Source organism: Pseudopodoces humilis, chromosome 1 (genome assembly GCF_049639895.1).
Source record: "Pseudopodoces humilis isolate 2021_Gansu_Grassland_sample_001 chromosome 1, ASM4963989v1, whole genome shotgun sequence".
In the NCBI taxonomy this organism is placed as follows: Eukaryota; Metazoa; Chordata; class Aves; order Passeriformes; family Paridae; genus Pseudopodoces; species Pseudopodoces humilis.
Window position 1 is genome coordinate 142369427 of NC_142200.1, and position 18001 is coordinate 142387427.

At 39.4% G+C, this 18001-nt stretch overlaps 1 protein-coding gene across 5 annotated transcripts in view; it reads right to left on the minus strand.

Moving 5' to 3' along the window:
- ZMYND11 (zinc finger MYND-type containing 11) overlaps positions 1-18001 on the minus strand; it is a 105222-nt gene that overhangs the window by 86876 nt on the left and 345 nt on the right. Inside the window, exon 1 of one of the 5 annotated variants that reach the window (XM_088059225.1) lies at positions 17554-17574. The exons of 3 other annotated variants lie outside the window; for them this stretch is intronic. The gene's annotated coding sequence lies outside the window, so the exon portion shown is untranslated. Of the gene's footprint in view, positions 1-16668; positions 16817-17553; positions 17575-18001 lie in introns of those variants that run through there. One more of the 5 variants, XM_088059219.1, reaches the window with a different exon arrangement.

Consider the following 18001-nt stretch of genomic DNA (forward strand, 5'->3'; position numbering starts at 1 on the left):
TAAACACAATACCATTTCCTCCTACTATGGGGGAACCAGCAACTTGAAATTCCAGCCATTTTTACTGAGCTATTAAACAATTTAGCATATTAAATCTACTTGCTGTTTTCTTTTGCACTTGTTTTCATTGTTATCAATACCACCTTCTCTCCATCTTATCTCTTCTTACTTCTAATTTTCTATTCTTCTAGCACTAAAAGGATTGGCATATTATCTTTATCACTTTTTGCCTTAGAAGCAGACCTGTTCAGAGAATGAAAAGGAATTGTATGCCTTAGCAACTGTTCCCCCTCTAATTTATACTCCAAATGCCTCGTAATACAGCAAAGTGCTGATACTGCTACTTTACAGGGAGGAAACCATGGCATAGAGAAGTATATTCAGAATCTGTTACAAGCACAAAAATGAGACTGGTAAATCATTGCAGAAACCTGATGAGTTACTCTCACCAGCCCATGGTGGGCAGGAACAGATCCTGGCTCACAATATTTCAGGTACAGATCTCAGGAGGCTGCCTGTCATGTACCTGGCAGCAGGGCCGTGCTGATGCCATGAAGGCTGAATAAACTCAGATCACTGGATTTGGAAGAAACCGATTAACAAGGGTCGCTGAAGCAAACACCAGCCTAGCACTCAACACTGAGACAAGTCTCAACCTCCATTTTGGGAGCTCTCAGCTATCCAAAGCATAGGGTATAGGAGTTTTGGGCTCATATCCACATATGAATTTTAGTGTGCAATCTCCACAGAGTGAGCCAGTTTGGCCATGTTTGCCCTACACAGTAAACACTTAAAAGCAATCACAATACGTGTGATACAGACATCATGTCAGGTTCCTCCATCTGAAACGCTCATGTCTAGATCCTACAGCCTGGCTTCCAATCCACACTTACCCAGACTAGCTGTGTGCTGCCATCCTCACACTAATACTGTGGCTTAAGTGGCTTTTTACTCTTCCACAATCACCTCCCTCTAGACATATTTGTAGAGATCATAAGAACCACAGGGATTGATCAAAGACACATTTACTGAATTCCTGGTGTATGACATGAAGCTATTCAGTGAACCTACTCAAATATACAGGATACTCCAGGGCTAAAGATGGAGAAGGTAACATAAGTAACCTTATATAATAATATATGAAACATAATAGTTTCAGCCTCTCTGTTGGAACACCATTGTCAACATATAATTCACAACAAATCTAAATCCTAGCTTATTAATATAAGCAGGTTGTAAATAAAAGCAATAAAGATCAGGTATTTTTACTGACTCAGCAAACAGACCTGCATGTTTCAACCAGATGCCTTCCCCTCAAAGACACCTGTAAGGCCCACAAATATCAGTTCTTTCTCTAAATCAAGCTCTGACTAGAATAACTGACTCTGCTACAAGGAATCTGGAGAATTTTTTAATTCGAAGAAAACATTAAGTATCCTGAGCGTTTTTGTTGTGCTGAAGAGAATGAGTCCTAACGAGAAATCTTTCCTTAGCTTGGGGCCACTAAATTAGTGTTGGCTACTTGAATCCTTGGAGGCAAGGGTCTCTAGCCTTTGGGGTCAGGAACAAACCTCAGCTGAGCAAGTTATAGGAATTAATTTAAGGAAAACTGACCACACATCTGTTCTCCTGCCTGAAAAGTTTGCTCTAATCCACTTCAGTTGATGGGGTAGAGAAAAGCAAACAAACTGGGCCAAGAGCTCTCACAGTACCTACAGCAGACATTCCTCTACAGTTAATTTTGAGAAAGCAAGGTGACAGGAGTGGTAAGTACTCCATGGTGAGTAGCAGCTGGATAAGGTTATTAGTGTTTTTTCTGCAAACCATCTTGGCAGCAGATCTCGTAGCTTTGAATGTTTTTATGCCCACAGCACTCTGACTCTGTAAGATACGTTTTTCCTTTTTTTTTTTTTTTTTTTTTTTCTTTTCACTGTTGGAGAACCACTACACAAAAAGCTGAGTCTGGAAGGCCTACTGAAGGTACCCAACTTCAGCACCACAACTGACATGGTGTGCAGTTCAGGAAGTCTGATAAGTGGTTTTTATGCTTTGTGCTCTGCAAGATCAAAATAATTACACTCAATAACTAACAGTGTCCAGGCAATTGTGCTGTAAATAGTCCTGGGCACCTCCAGTTAGCTTATAGTCAATGCACTATTTTGGTGACTATGTAAAACAGAAACAGTCCCAATCACAAATTTCTACTATAGACAAAAATAACATGAGCACATTAAGCTGCTTTCCCCTGTCACCCCTGATGAACTTCATATGGCAACCAGACCAAAAGCCCCCGCTGAGCCCCCGAAGCTGAATGTGAAACGGAAATATCACAAAAAAACAGTGCCAGCATCCCAGAACATGACTCACACTGCGTAAGTACCAAATCACTACATTTAGAAGATTCTCATCTGGTTATTTTGTGTGGATAGATCAAGCACTCTAAAACTCCATTTGCTGAAGGAAGCAGACTGAGCACCAGGGCTCCTCACTTGGTAGTTGCCTCCTGTGCTAGTTAACTTCAGGCAAGTCACTGCATATCTCTACACTACCATTTCCAAATGCAAAACTAATTACACTAATCCCTTTTCTGCAACACTTAAACATCTATGGATGAAAATAATTATCCTAGGAACTATTTATGTTTATTAGAGCAAAGAAGTAAAATAGTGCCTGGAAAGCCAGGGCCAAGTCTCTTCTGTCAATCTGTCCCTCCTGACAAGTATAAACTCTTAAATACAGAAATTACTACAAAACGCTGTTTAAAATTGATGGACCTTCCTGAGCAGAGTAAAATGGGGAACTGCTAAGGGAAAAACACTGAAACAAGAGAAGGAAAGACGTAAACTGTCCTAAGGGCCAAATTTTCAAAGACATCTGAAAACAGATATGATGTCCATACATGATGAGATTTTCAGAACCAACATTTATTCAAAGTCCTGCTAACATCAATTGCAGCTAATTAGTGCTGCCTTTGCAGACAACTGCAACTTTAATCACTCTGATCATTGAAAATCTGACCCCAAGTAAACAAACTAAAACAACACTGTTTAATGTTGCTTGTATGACTATTGTGGAAAAATTCTTTAGACAGAAATGGGACTTTTAAACTGCAGTTTAGCAATCCATAATTGCTAATGAGATCATGTGCTGTTTTGTCTTGTGATAATTTTTTCCTATTAAAATCTTCTTTTTTAACCTAATAAGCACATCACCAGTTTAAGCAGCTTCATTGTTCAAAGTTTAAATTTACAGCTAAAATAAAGAGAGGTTTCTTACAAATAACCAGAATTCTTTCAGACATTAATTCTTCATGTATATTCAAACTACTGGGCTACATATATGTCCTTTCACTACAGACCAGTCTTTTATCTTTGCAATGAATAAATATATAAGGTACTGACTGCCACCTTTGGTTTCCTTCCAACCAAAGAAAGAAAACTCAGATAAATTAAAAAATTCTGAGGGAGAACAAAGTAATCAAAATAGAAAACATTTATGTGAACTAAACATATTTTTTAAAAGTTGCCTATTGGTAAATCAACTCTTTGTCTATTTTGAGTGCACTAGTACAGTTTATCATAGTGACTTCAACAGCTACACCTGGCCACTAAGCACCTGAGGGCATGGAATCTTTTACAGAAACCATTCTAAGAGCACTGACAACACATGGTGAAGCTACTGATGGAACTACAGATAGCATCACCTTCAGTACCTCAACTATTTCTTAAAAATGTTTTATGCTCTAGAGAAGTACTCTGTAGTGACAGTGGGAGATTCATCTTAGCTGTCTGATTGCAAATTTTGACAGTCTTCAACTGACTTCAACAGTCTGTGTGGAAATGGCTGAACCATTAAACCCCCCAGAAAACACACAATGAATAGCCTGAAGCATTTAAATGTGTGAATATAGAAATAGACAATCCACGACATAAAAGCATAAAATAACAAATTCTGCTTTACAGGTAGAACACCAGCAATAAAAATTTGAGTTTAAAGAAAACCTGCTGATTAAAACGTAAAATTCTACCATTGATTTGACACAGAAAATGAAGAATGTTATTCATAAGAACATGTGTCTCCTGAAAAGGCATCTGAGGAAGTGGCCTTGATGAAAGCAGAAGTAGTAAACACCAAGCCCAAGACCTTAATGAGGCTAAGTGAGAATTCAAAATCTTTTAGCCTTAAGCAGATATTCCATAACAGCTTTAATAAATGATACAGAAGGAGAAAAAAAAGGTAAGGAGCCACGTGGATCTTATTACCATAATCTGCAGCATGTGAATGCCGGATGGCTTTCCTCGTTGAAGTATTCCTGATTTTTTTTCATAGGAAGAAATCCACAGATGACAAAAAATCCAACTAGACAGACACTAAAGTGGGTAAGATACCTGTCTGTTTCACAGCACTGACAGATGGGGCTTCAACCCTTTCACTTACATACAACAGGTTGGCTGCTGTCACAAGGGCTTGTGATGACATTTTTACTGGGTTTGATACAGAAGAACAAGGTAAAATTATTTAAGCTGGGTTACACAGAAAAATTCTTTCAAAAAACAAGGCCAAGCCATTGAACAGACCAAAATTAAAAGAACAGTAGTTTTCAGAAGCCCATATATTGTTGTTTTTCTGTTGCATAAACACATAGTATACTATTTACTAATTTTACTAGAAATTAAATTATGTAAAAAGAACTACTAACAATAAGAAACACCAGTGTTAATATGTAAATTCTAGGATAGCTTCAAAATATTTTTTTTTCATTTCTATAAAACCAAAGAAACCCCAAACCTCTTTTTGTGAACAAATTATTTGAGTTGGGTATGATTTAACTCACAAGTACTAGTCAAAAGCATTTTCCTGAAATTATTTTCAAAATGAAAACTGTTTTTCCATCTACTTCTAATATCTTTGTCTAATGGGGTACATACGCACTGTGGATGAAGCATCTCTAAACAGACAAGTTATTTTTGGATGAACACTGTGACAGTTCTTGTAAATATTAGACTGCTATGGTTATGCAGTATGGTCTAATACTGGATTATTTTGATCTCCTCTGGAAATCCACTCCAGGTTAATATTGACTATTAGTATCAATCAGCTTTAAGAGCAAGCTTGCAGCTTTGAAGTTCATATTTCTGCAAAATAACTCTCCACAACAGGATGTGGCTTGGGTTCTTTTTTACCTACCTCTTCAGTAACAAAACAGCAAGTGCTTCCTACTGTAATTTAAGCAGGATTCTGAGAGACTGAGTGGTAAATGATAAAATGTGCCTTTGTATGTAGCAGAGAAACATTTCCGTGCCAGCAGATGATTGCCACGTGCAGATCTGTGATTGCCTAAGTCCTTTTGACATCACCACATAAACTGGCTCCCACTCCCTTGTTGACACACATGTAAAATCCATGCCTGATAACCCTGTAAAAATATATACTGTTTAACTACAATACAAACAAGCATTATTTCTCCTACCAGTGAATTATATCCATTCCTGCTGCACAATATATCATATGTTTAACAGTGCACACTACTCAGCAACTTAACCCATTTCATAAACTCTGAAAACCTACCTCTTCTATGAATGCTATTACTGAATATGCCACTTCATATTTTTTCTGTATTGTATCATGCCACACTATACTATTCATGCAGAAATACCAAATGTAATTTGGAGCAGGGATTTTCCCAACTTTTTTTATCCTGTGCTGTTATTTTATAAGTTTCCAAGTACATATGCATTCCTATTTAAATAAACAACAGTAACAAAATCCAGATGAAACTCTACAGAAATGTAGCTACTCAGAATGTAATTAGCCAAACTGGAATTTGTTCAGGGCAACATCCCTACTCTTGTGGAAAACACCAACAGATCATACAAATGGCTTGAATGGGTCAAAATTTTAAGTACATAAATACACACTTTAAATTAAATTTCCAAACAAAAGGCACCATCATCTATCACTTTCTGATTATCTAGCTTAGCTATCAAAGGTGCCAGAGCCTCATTAGCAAACACCATCTCAAGGCTACCTCCATTGCAGCCTGCTGGGTCTGAGACGCAGGAAGTGAAGGTCATCATTTAAATTCAAGACAAAGCGACTGTAAATCAGCACTTCTGCCCGATGTGGGGCTCCTGCGACAGCGGCTCACCAGCAGCTCTCCACCCGGTCTGGCAGCTCAGTTAATTTCATTAATTCAGGGGAACTCAGAAGAAACATTGGAAACCAGGGCTGTAATTTCAAGCTGTCAAGAGCTCTTTTTGTTTCTTAAATTTAGCAACGTACATGTGAAAAGGTTTGATACCCACTGCAATACTGCACTTCATGTATTGTTTGATAATCATCTGGTCACCACACCCACCAGAATGGGCTGCGCTCAAAGGATGCTTGTTTGCTCTCCTGCCAGGACTTCAGCCTTCTTTAACACCCTGTCCTTTAACAGTTCCTAAACTACAATTTAGTCACCCAAACCCGCTTTTAAAGGGTATCTTCAGCTCTTCAAAACTCAAAAGTATGTTGCATTAACACTGAGACTTCGCTTTTATTGTCACTGAATTCTTATTTTCCTTTGACATCCTGCTGATTTCAGCACCTTTCTTTCTTTAACCTCACTGAGTTGCCTTCCATGACTGAGTTGCCTATTTACTGGTAAAGAAATACACAGTGAGGACACAGCACATTCGTCTGAGTTTGCAGCCCTTTCAATGTTCTTCAAAAAGAAAGGGAGCAAAAGTATCAGATCCCTATTAAAACTGCCTCACTGAGGTCTTACTCAAGCAGTGGGATGGCATTCATTAAACCTTTAGTCAAATTCCTCCTCTACTGTTGAACTCCTCCTGTACATAGATCATGACATTACTCCAAAAGAAGAATGACATCCTAGAATGCCCAAATGAAAGAATAACAAGAAGTTGTACCAAAATTGTAAAAAAATAACATAATCATAATAAAGCAGAGGAGCTATTAGAAGTCAGAGAGTGAAACCACTGAAAATTCGCTAATTAAGAACACACCAAATAAGATGAACAACTGACCCTCTCCTCTGTTTAGTCTCTCTGCTGAAGGTGCAGAGAGATACTTACCATGATCAGGACTTCTCATCTGATGAAGCTTTCAGTACAGATCAGGAAAGCGCAAGGAAATAGGCCAAGAGATCCAGATGCAAACAGATGGAATTGGCATGTCTGGATTCTGAGCCTTCATGGAACAAGAGGGAAATAGAGTTCCCATGTTCATACGAAACATGACTTTCTTGTTCCACCTGCCCTCAGACAGACAACAGTACCTCACAAAAGCATGAATTTCTCCTCTCATCTCTGCAGGGAAATGACCAAAAAGCACATGGTGACCCTCTAAAGGTGACCCTTTAAAAACCATTGTGCCAAGTGCATCACTGCCTAAGAATTTACCATCTCTCTGGACAAGATACTTGCCTATTGCATACCAAGAGGAGATTTATTTGATTGAGAGTAGCTCCCTCTCAGAAAATACAAGACACTTAAAAGCATCATGACATTTTCCTCTGCTTTTCACTGCCACCTATTAGCTGCTGTTACACTTATTTCCCTTCTTATGTATTTAGATTATTTGGTTTCTATAGTTGCAGCATTTAAGGCTAAGGTATTAAGTTTTCTAGTTAATGTTGACATAAAATACAAACTTCTCCCACTTTCTTTCACATGATTATACTTACAGAATAAGCCATTTTCAGAGTAATATTTAAATTCAGAAAGTTATTTGGGGTTATAATTTTAAAATGTGGCTTTCATTTTCATGCTCACAAACTATGTCTGTTGTGAAAATATTTCATACAAGCTGCTGCCTAATTAGATGACTTAATGTTTCAAAACTCTGTATTTTAAAGTAAAATAAATGCCAAAGGATATCAAAATCAGATTTTTCCCTTTGTTTGCTATGATGTGCTTTTTTTCTACTTATATTATGTACAGAACAAAAAAAAGAGTTGAGTGATAAGACCATGAATTCACATTGTGTTTTCCTTTACAATGTTCATCAGTTAACTGGGGTGTTCATAGGTTGTTCACTTTTTTCCTTTCTTTTTTTTTTCAGAAGTGACATTTAGAAGCCAATAACCCAAAGTGCATTACTGAACACTTTACAGTGCCCAATAGGTAGACGACCTAGCTGCACAGTGATTAAATGATTTAACTGTTAGATCAATGAATGCAGCATGAATTAAAATGGCTGCAAGCTTTTCCAGGCATAAGATGAGACCTAAAAAAAAAAGGTACCTTACTTCTTATTTCACATTTCAAAGAAAATGTAACCATTTCTTTTAAAAAGAAAAAAATACATGTTTTCCTGACAGAAAGAACACAGTTTTATTCTAATATATAATGACTAAACCATATATTTTAATTGTAAAAGATCTGACTACATTTTGCCATTCTCATACTGAATAACCTCACTCAAGAAAAAAAGCAGGCTCTGCTCAGGAAACATAATGGTGTTAGGATCTGGTCCAAAGTGAACTGTTATCTCACGCGTGAAGATAATGAATGTTAATTTAAAATAATGTTCTTTCAACTCCAGGGTTTTTTTCATACAATCAATCAGGCCTGAAAGTGTGTGCGTGCACGTTCTCTCTCACATGCACTCTCTCTGTCACTCAGCCATGAACATTTCATTTTATATTCTCATTCCTAGAGATTCAGGAGAAAATTTTCTGCAGGTGTAAACTAATATTGGTCCACTAAAGTCAACAGAGCTGCACCAAATGACATTAACAAAGTCAGTAGTCCTGTCTCCTGTGACAAGGGTGTACCTGACTTCCACTTAATGTGCATCTCACAACAAACTCTCCCTTTCTTCCTTTCATATGTGCATTTCCCAGCTCTTGCTGGTACTAAGCAGACAACCACTACAGCCTTTCACTAACTCACCCCTCCAGGTCTCTTATCTCCATCAAATCCCTCAGAGAAGCAGGTGTAAGATGGCTCTTTCCTGCAACCTAGGAAGAAGCTCTTGGAAAATGTGCAATGAGAAAGAGCACTGCAGCGGGAGGCTGCAAGGCATGTGGAGAGGACAGAACAGGCTTGACCTAAAAAGCAGTAGCTTTCAACATTACAGCTAAAATATTCAGTTATTACAGGAAAGAGAAATTAAAACATTCCAAAAATGGGAAAAAACCAAAACTTCTACAACATGTGTTAAAACAGGAGCCATAATCTAAATTACTATTGTTTGGAACAGTATGGGAAACAAGTATTCTGTAGCTTACTACCTCAGAAAATTGCCTTATTTTTGACATCTTTTTAGGAGACATCTGATGGCTGGAAACAAGACTCTGGATTACATGACATGCTAGTTTGATCAAGAAAGGCAGTTCTGGAAAAAGAGCCAAGCAGAAATTTGGATACCATTCCTTCCCACTGGCCCAGGAAACCCTGTAACTGCTTATCCACTAACTTGGCAGAGCAAACCATGTTCAGTTCCTCACTCCGTGATGCACCTGTACTCCAAGAATCTGCACCATTACACAGCTGTAGCTGATATTTATTGGTATTTCCTCAGCCTGTGTGAGGAACAAAAGTCCTTCATTTTATTAAAAGCTCCATGTTTTCAGGAATTAGTGCTACAAATTAGGCTAATACTTGGTTGACTGGAAAATGGGTTATTTTTATAATACTTTTTAAAACTAAAGAGAAAAAGAATATTAGCATGAATTAAAAAACAAACAAACAAAAAACAATAAAACTGGCTCCTGGAGATGGTTGACTCTTAATCTGTATTTCCTAAAAGGTGCAAGTTCAATAACATGAGGAAATTTCATGTCTGGAACCAGAGAGAAGTTAGGAGTATGCTTCCAATTAGGAGATACACAAAGAAGCCTTCTGGGAGCCAGCAGAGTGGAAAGTGTGCAGGAAAAGGAAGAGTCTCTTTCTTACAACAAATATTTCCTGCAAACCTATTTATTTCAGGTCAGAGTAAGCAGAAGATGAACACAAAGCTACAAAACTGAAAGACACAATTACAGACTGGCAGTGTCCATGTTTCTCACTTTCCAGCACTGTCAGTCTGAAATGCTCCCAGGTATGCATCAGCACTCTCCTTCAAAAAAGTTATGTCAGTGAAACAAAACATTTTCTTTTAACATGCAAACAAACAAACAAACAACATTTTAATATGGCAGCTTTTAAACAGCCTGATATTCCATTCTAGTCAGACTGCTAAGAGGCCATATACCCTGAGTTATCCGTTAGCAAACTGTAAATCCCTTCTCACTGTTACTCACATTTTACTATGACCAAGAAGTTTTAAGAAAGATATTTTTATATGGCAAAAAAGAAAATAAATTTTTTAAATGTTAGTGCCAATGCCAAATTATTCAGTGTGCTGTATTATATACAAATGTCAGCTTGCATGTGATGACTGACACTGAAGCTTCCTTAGGAAAGTCCATGCAGCCAGTTCTTAAGAACATCCTAAATTCTCAACTATAGTGAAGCTTAAAATGGTGCCAGTCTGGTTCCTGGGAAAACAACTAATAACAATTCTTAGATTTTCAATTAAAAAGAAAGAAAAGGTTTTCTGCAATTTTGAATGTTTAAAAAAGAATAGAAGCACAAGGTGAGGAGAACATTACCCTCTCTAAACAATTTGTTGCGTGGAGCAAAAATGATTGCCTAAATTTGCGTACTGTCCACAGGTAAATTATTAGAACGGGATGAATCAAGACAGCTTTCAGGATTCAGGTTTTTAATTTATCTTCTATGGTAAAATAAAATTAAAAATTGCTTCACCTGCTTGAACATTCACAATTTCCATAATTTTGAAACTATGTTAAAATACAGACTTTCTTGACATATTTGTTTTCTAGCTTTCCTGATGAAAAAATAAATATTTCTTCTCATAATATTATTGGCTTTTCCGGTAGGAATTTCTTCTTTTACCATCTTCTTTATCTATAATTAAGGTTTTCTATAACACACAGGATTTAAGATATATAGAAAATGGCAGAAATCACTAACAGAAAAATATTATCCATGTCTTCTCTGTTCTTTTAATAAGCACTGTAAATTCCTTCAAAGATATGTAGGAAAAGTGCCTTAACTTCAATGGAAACAAGCATGAATGTAAAATTTAGCATGTGCAAAAAAACCCAAGTCATACTGTTGATATTGAAAAGGCATAAAAATGCTCATGTAACACTGCTACGTAACTCCATAGAATAATCAAAAATATAGCATTACATTAAATTTTATCAGCACAACTAATTTTGACTGTGTTCTTCCTTGAATATTGGAGTCATATGTAAGGTTTTAATTTTTAAAACTAGTTTGTGAAACTGAACTTATTCATCAGTATGCTCCAAGGCCTATGCATTTTCATGCCTGTGGGAAACAAGTGCTTATATGATCAAGGTCTCCATCATTATATTAATATTAATCTATGGGTAACAATGAATTTTCTGCAGTGAATATCAATTTTCATCAGTGAACAATCAGTGACTGTGTGGCCTGTGATTACCTTTTATGAAATAGCAATTCTTTTGTTTTGATTTTGAGCAAATTTGAACCTGGATCTCCTTCCCTAGTTGAGGGAAGGAGATTATGCATGAACTCTGGGTTTCAGCTTGTCTCTGAAGTCAATGACAGCTCATAAGACACTGATCACAAAATTAACAACCGACCAGAAGGAAAACTGGAGAAACCCCCCACCATTCTGAGCCAGAATTTCCACTTCAATTTGTGCATGTGAATGCACACACTGCAGTGTTATGCAAGGCACAGACACTGTCCTCTTCGGAAGTTTTCTTTTACAAGCAATGACACCAAGAAAATAGCAATAAGGCGCAAGCAGCCAGTGCGGACTTGGCTGGTGCTTGCTTTCTGACTTGAGAAGTATCTGTAATTGCAGACAGGTATCTGTAGTGTGAGATCCTCTCTTACTGAATGCATAAATGTTGTGTGAGACTGAACAGAAAATGATAGCGTGCTAAGAACGATAAAGCTCTTAGATCAGTCTCTCAGATCTTAAAGATTTGTTGAGCAATAAACATACCTTACATACTTTTAATTTTTTTCACTGTGTACTACATCTAGCTACTCTGGGATTCTGCTAAACATTTTCTCTCAACTCCATTTTGTTTCACTTCATCGTTTTTCCAGAAGGTTCAAATAAAACCTAATGTTGACAGATAAGAATCACTCTGCTAAAATTAGTAAACTAAGTGCCATGTCCCGTGAGTCACAGCACGCAACTCCCATCCAGCTCTCTTTAAAAGACCAGATAACAATGCCATGCCCTAAGTACATGGGATCAAAGCACAAATATCCACTTGCCAAAACACTGCTTTGCTTGCCAAAACACTACACCTACTAGCAGAGTCTTACAGCCTGTAACCAAAACATTGTTAAGCCAGTTGCATTAAAATCATAGATTTGGATATAATGCAAGTTGGTTTAATATTTAACATAATAACAAATATCGGAGAAGTGAGAAGTAAAAAGGAATATGTTTAACTCTTCTGAAGTTACTAGACCTCAAATCAATAGTATCATATTATGGATAAAAAATTAAATAAGATAGTGAGCCCAGTTTTTTGCATGCAAAAAATGCAATTTCCAAAGAAAGGATGAAAGGGATATTACTGGTATTTTTGTTGGCATGTTTAAATTATTTTTTTAATGAAAGAATAGTACTTTAAATTTCACCGTGTCTGGTGTTAAAATTTTTGTTAAGAATTAGTGTTATATGATAGTATAAGTGATAGTTGTATGAAAACTCATAATCATGAATTCATGTTTTATTTTGCAATTATTTAATCCTGGAATTTAAAACTAAATATACTGTAAAGGTACATGCAAAGGTATTCTGATTGTTAGTAAATACGCTATAAACCATATTTCACTTATATTTTTTAATACATTTCTAATTTTGAAATAACAAACTCTACTGTCTTTTTAATCAATAACATACTTTAAACTCAAATTATCCGTATTTTGGTAACAGACACCTTTTGCATTCTAGTGATGTGTAAAATGAGATATTGGAAGAAAATCAAAACCAGTCTTTTTGTACACAAAACTCTCAATAGCTATACTTCGTATTTATCTACATAGCACAGCTACAGGATCAGGCTCTGATGGGATATTACCAAAGCTGGCTAAAATTAGACACCATGAGCTTTAACTTGAGTTCATGGGCATGTCAGTATGTATCACCGCTGTGCCTGCTGTCACCTGCCCACAGGACTAAAAGACCCTGGTCATTTCAGGGAGAGAAAAAAAAAAAGAAAAGAAAGAAATATGAAGGAAATCTTACTAAACTGCTAGGTTTACCACTCCCCCTCCTTTATTTTTTTTTCATATAATTCAATATTCACAGCATGACAGAAATAAATAAAGAGTTCAGGTTTTCACAAGTTACTTGATGGCAGACATTAGTTTAAAGAGATTATAAAATTATGTTTAAATACTACAACTGAAAATATGGTGAAAAAAATAATGGGCTCAATCCAGCCCTTGTGTTTCTGGGAGCTGCATGTGGAGAGGCGTTGGAAACCAGACGGCCCCATGTGCCACAGGAGCACACCTATGCAGGCTTGAGGCCACAGTGTTTATTGTACTGTACACAGCCACTGGTGTCCATCAGTTACCTCCACTACACCCAGGAATGAAGAGCTTTGTGGAGTTTTCCACATTTGTTTTGCATTTCATATACTCTCACCAATAATAAATAAAAAAAATCCTGAAAAACGGAGTCATTACGTCATCTTATAAACTACCTATTTTGTAGCCTGTACTCTCTCGACTGGAAGATTAAACCTTAGAACAATAACCCAATTATGAGCTAAATTTACATTCAACTGATGAAAAATGATCCAGAACCTGACAAGAATAATCTTTGTTCGCAATGTTCAGCACAAGCAACACTGACAGCCTAAAACGTATGAGCTATATAAAAGATGACATACACTGCACTGCCCAGCTACCAAGGGCACCGTGCTCCAGGTACTACACACGTACTATGGGAGTGTTCACCACATCCTGAGACTAAACAAACCCAACAAAAACCAAGGCACAAAACCCTCTGCAGAAAAAGAACATGTTCCTACATCACCTCCTAAACAATCAAAGCACGAAGGATGGCTAAACAAACTCCTATTATATGGAAGGAAAACCACTGCAATTAATAAAATCAGTGGTCAGAATTTGAAACAAATTTATTTATTTGCTGGATAAATATGAGAAAAAGAATTGCTCCAACAATTCTGACGTAACTTTTGAAAAGATCTCGAGACTACTTCATTCAGGAAAGTAAAATCTTGTGTGCATTTCATCAGTAATTTCAAACAATTCCACATTTTACAAACCAAGTTCATCACTCGAGTGAGGCACATATACCTTGTACAGATTAATTTTGTTTATAGTTCTAGTTAGCATTTGTAACCACCCACATTATGGGTAAAATACATTTTTATTGACATTTATGCTAATCTGGATCTAGCTAAAAAGTCATTTAAAAAGCAAATTAGAAATTTCCTGAAGACATCTTCATCATCACCTTGTCCTCTTTCAGAACTTTTAGCCTGGACTGATTCACACTGCCTGAAGTCTTCACACACTTGCAGAGATAAATGCTCTGAAAGACTGTGGAAGGCAGTTACTATGAAAATTAGTTACAGGTATGTCCAAAATTTGTGACCTTTAGCTGACTGAAATTGGATCCTCAATTTCAAAACATGTCTCCTAATTCTAAAATTCCCCCTCATTCTCCAACTGTGTGAAATGAGATGATTTGCTAACTAACTAGATAATGCAGGCATCTACAGACACATTCAGATACCTAAAATGAAGAAAACATCTTCAATGTTACCTTTTATCTATTTCCTTTTGAGGTATTTTATTCTAACCCAGTGACTGCAGATGACACAGTTCAGTGGTCCCCAAGCTGTGGTGCACTGATAGAAATGCACAATGGTCTAGATGGAGCCTGAGCCACTTCAAGGTAAGTTTGAGGCCAAATTCATAGTCCATCTGCTCAGGGAGCACCACATCACCAACAGCACCCAGTATGTTTTATTTATGTGCAGGCAGAAATACCAGACACACTTCACAGCCTTTCACCATCTCACTTGCTTTGGAGATGACCTTAGGCCAAAAACATGACCCAGGCACTTCTGCTGCAGAAGCCTCAGGTATTCCTGAACAGTCCCTTCCCAAGGCAGGGGGAAAGCCAGGACACTTGAACAGTAGATGCCCACAGAATGCCTACTGCCTGCAAACAGTATGGACACACAGCACACGAACTACCAGTCACACATTGTGTACACAGCAATTCCAGTAAGAAATTCTTGTCACTCCAATACTGCTCACTTTTTTTCTGACAAGTTATAAAGCATTGCTCTGGTTCATACTACAGAAGGACTATGTCAAGCTATTAAGAATTTTGATTTCTGGTGAACAAACTCAACTTGATTTTTTTTATATTTATATTTAATATCTGCCAAGTGCTTGCTTAGATTTAAAAAACAAAAAAACCCAACACCTTTAGAAGTGAACTACCCTGTAAATTTTTTGCTACAAAGCTTCAAACTATTGAAGTGTCTTCTTGCACATCAGCAAAGTTTTAACACCCCCTCCCAACGACCACAGACTCATGACTCCCCTTACAAAGTTGGCTTCAACACAAGACAATTTCCATCACATTATCCAATTCATGAGGTGGAAAGGAAGAGTCATTTTTCTCACTCAGACCTTTGCTACTGAACCCAATACCAAGTACTAGTTGCAGATGCAGAGACTGCCTTCCATAGCACAACCAACAGTCATCAACAGTCACTTTTGTTTCCCCACTCACTAAAACTAAACTCACCATCAGCAAGATAAAGTGCTCTCTGTTGACCTACCCCATGAACCATTCCCTTTCCTCCTTTCCCCATCCAACTATCTGGCCAAAGCAAAGACGGTTTGTTTAGGCACGGAAAAGCTGGCATTTTAAGGCCATAAATCCACAGTGGGAATTAATTAATGCCATAAATCCCATAAAAGTGGAAATTATTTTGTGGGTACTTCCACTTTTATACAAAACATTAGTCAGCAAACAGTCGACTTCCCTAAAGACACACTCAAGAGTAGTTGATAATTAAAAAAAAAAAAGTGGAGAGATGCCAGGTCCTTCATACAGAAGGATGAGGAACTAGAAAAACCCAAAGGAGTGCAACCTGAACCACAAACTGGCATTTCCCCTCCCATCTTCCCCCCTCCTCACACCTGTCTCAGCATTCACCCCTAAAGATTTCCTACAAAGCCAAGAGAAATTAAAAAAAAATCACCATTAAGTAGGATAAGAAAGCACTTCCCATTCTTTTCTACTGCAATAAGATCTTCTTAAAACTACAATAAATAGAATTATTCCTACAATACAGAGACCATGCCAGATACTTCCAGGTTAAATTATAAAATCAAACAGCACCAAATTAAAGTTTTTTCACTCCTTTTCGTCTTGTCAAACCACCCCATCTCTAGCATCTGTAAAGTTCACAGAAGACCAAAAACAAATTCCCAAAGTCTGCTGGCTTCAGGATAAGCCCCAAAAGACACACGAAGTTTCACAAATCCTTAACATCAGCCTTTTACAGGGGGGCTGTTGTCTGGAACACACGGAAGGTCAAGAAAGCGCACCGAAGCTCCCCATCATCCTTACCACGGGCACTCCCACACCCTACACTTCCATCCTTTCTCCGAAAAAAGAGGAGACAGGCCTCTGAGCAGCCCCGAGGGAGGGGGTGAAGGCGAACACCCCACAAAGTGCACCGAGGGCAGTTATCTGCAGACAGGGCTTCGGGGGTGCATACGCACAAAGACCCCCACAACGCAAACAAAAGCGAGCCCGTCGCGATTCCCCGACCCGCCGAGTCCGGCGCAGCCCCGGGAGGCCCTTCCCGGCACTGCCCCGGAGGGCGCAGGGAGCCGGGTGGGGGAGAGCGGAGAAACTGCCCCTTTTACCACCCGGGCGCTGCCCCGGAGCTCACGGGGGAGGCGAGGAAGCCCTCGGGGCTGTGCCGAGGGGCAAGACGACGCAGGGTCCCCGGTGCCCCGCCGGGCGGCGAGGCCGTCCAGGCAGCGGGGGTGGCACCGCCCGCAGCCGCCGGGGGAGGAGGGTCGGGGCTCCGAGTTCACCCTTTCCCCGTCCCCTCCCCTGCCCCCCGCGGGCACGGCAGCCATGGCCCCTCGCCCGGCCTGCCGGGCCCCGCCGTCTCTCTCCTGGGGAGCCTCGGCGCTGTCGAGCAGCTGCCATTACTCGGGCCAAGACCCGTCCTCCAAGCAGGCATCCCCCTCCCCAGCGAGGAAATGCGGCGGCGGCGGGGGTGTGTGAGCGAAAGGAAAGCGAGGGAGAGTGGGGAGCAAAGCGGTGGCCCCGCGAGTGGGAGAGAGCGGGGCCGGGGGGTGACGGGGCTGAGGCCGGGCTGCACCACACCCTGCCCGGCCTCGCTTCTCACGCGAGTCCCCGGCTCCCCCGCGCCCTGCAGGCCCGCGCGGAGCGCTGGACGCGGCGGTTCTCTCCGGAGCGCCCCTCTCCCCACCCCACCTCCTCACGCCCCGGCCCTGGGGCTGGCTGCAACTCGGCACGGGGGGCGCGGAGGACCCGCCGCCGCCTCCCAGCCGAAATTCGACCGGGGAAGGTGTGGGGACAAAAATAATCGCCGTTAATAATCACACGCGCTCCGCCGCCGTCCCCTTCTCCTCCTCGGTTTCCAAGCGGGCTGCCAGATAATCCTGCCCACTCCGAAAAATGAAATAATAATAATAATAAAAAAATCCCGCCTTCCATCTCCCCCCCCGCAGCCCCACACATTTTATTATTAAGTATAATTGCTCCCCCCTCCTCACACGGCACCCCGCGGGGAAGGATTGCCCCCTCCCCTGATGCCCAGCCCTTCCCCTGTCCCCTCTCCCCCATCTCCTTGGAACAGTGTGTACATGATTTTGTAGTTTTTTTAAGGCGCCATGTTTATAATCCTCCATCATATTAAAAA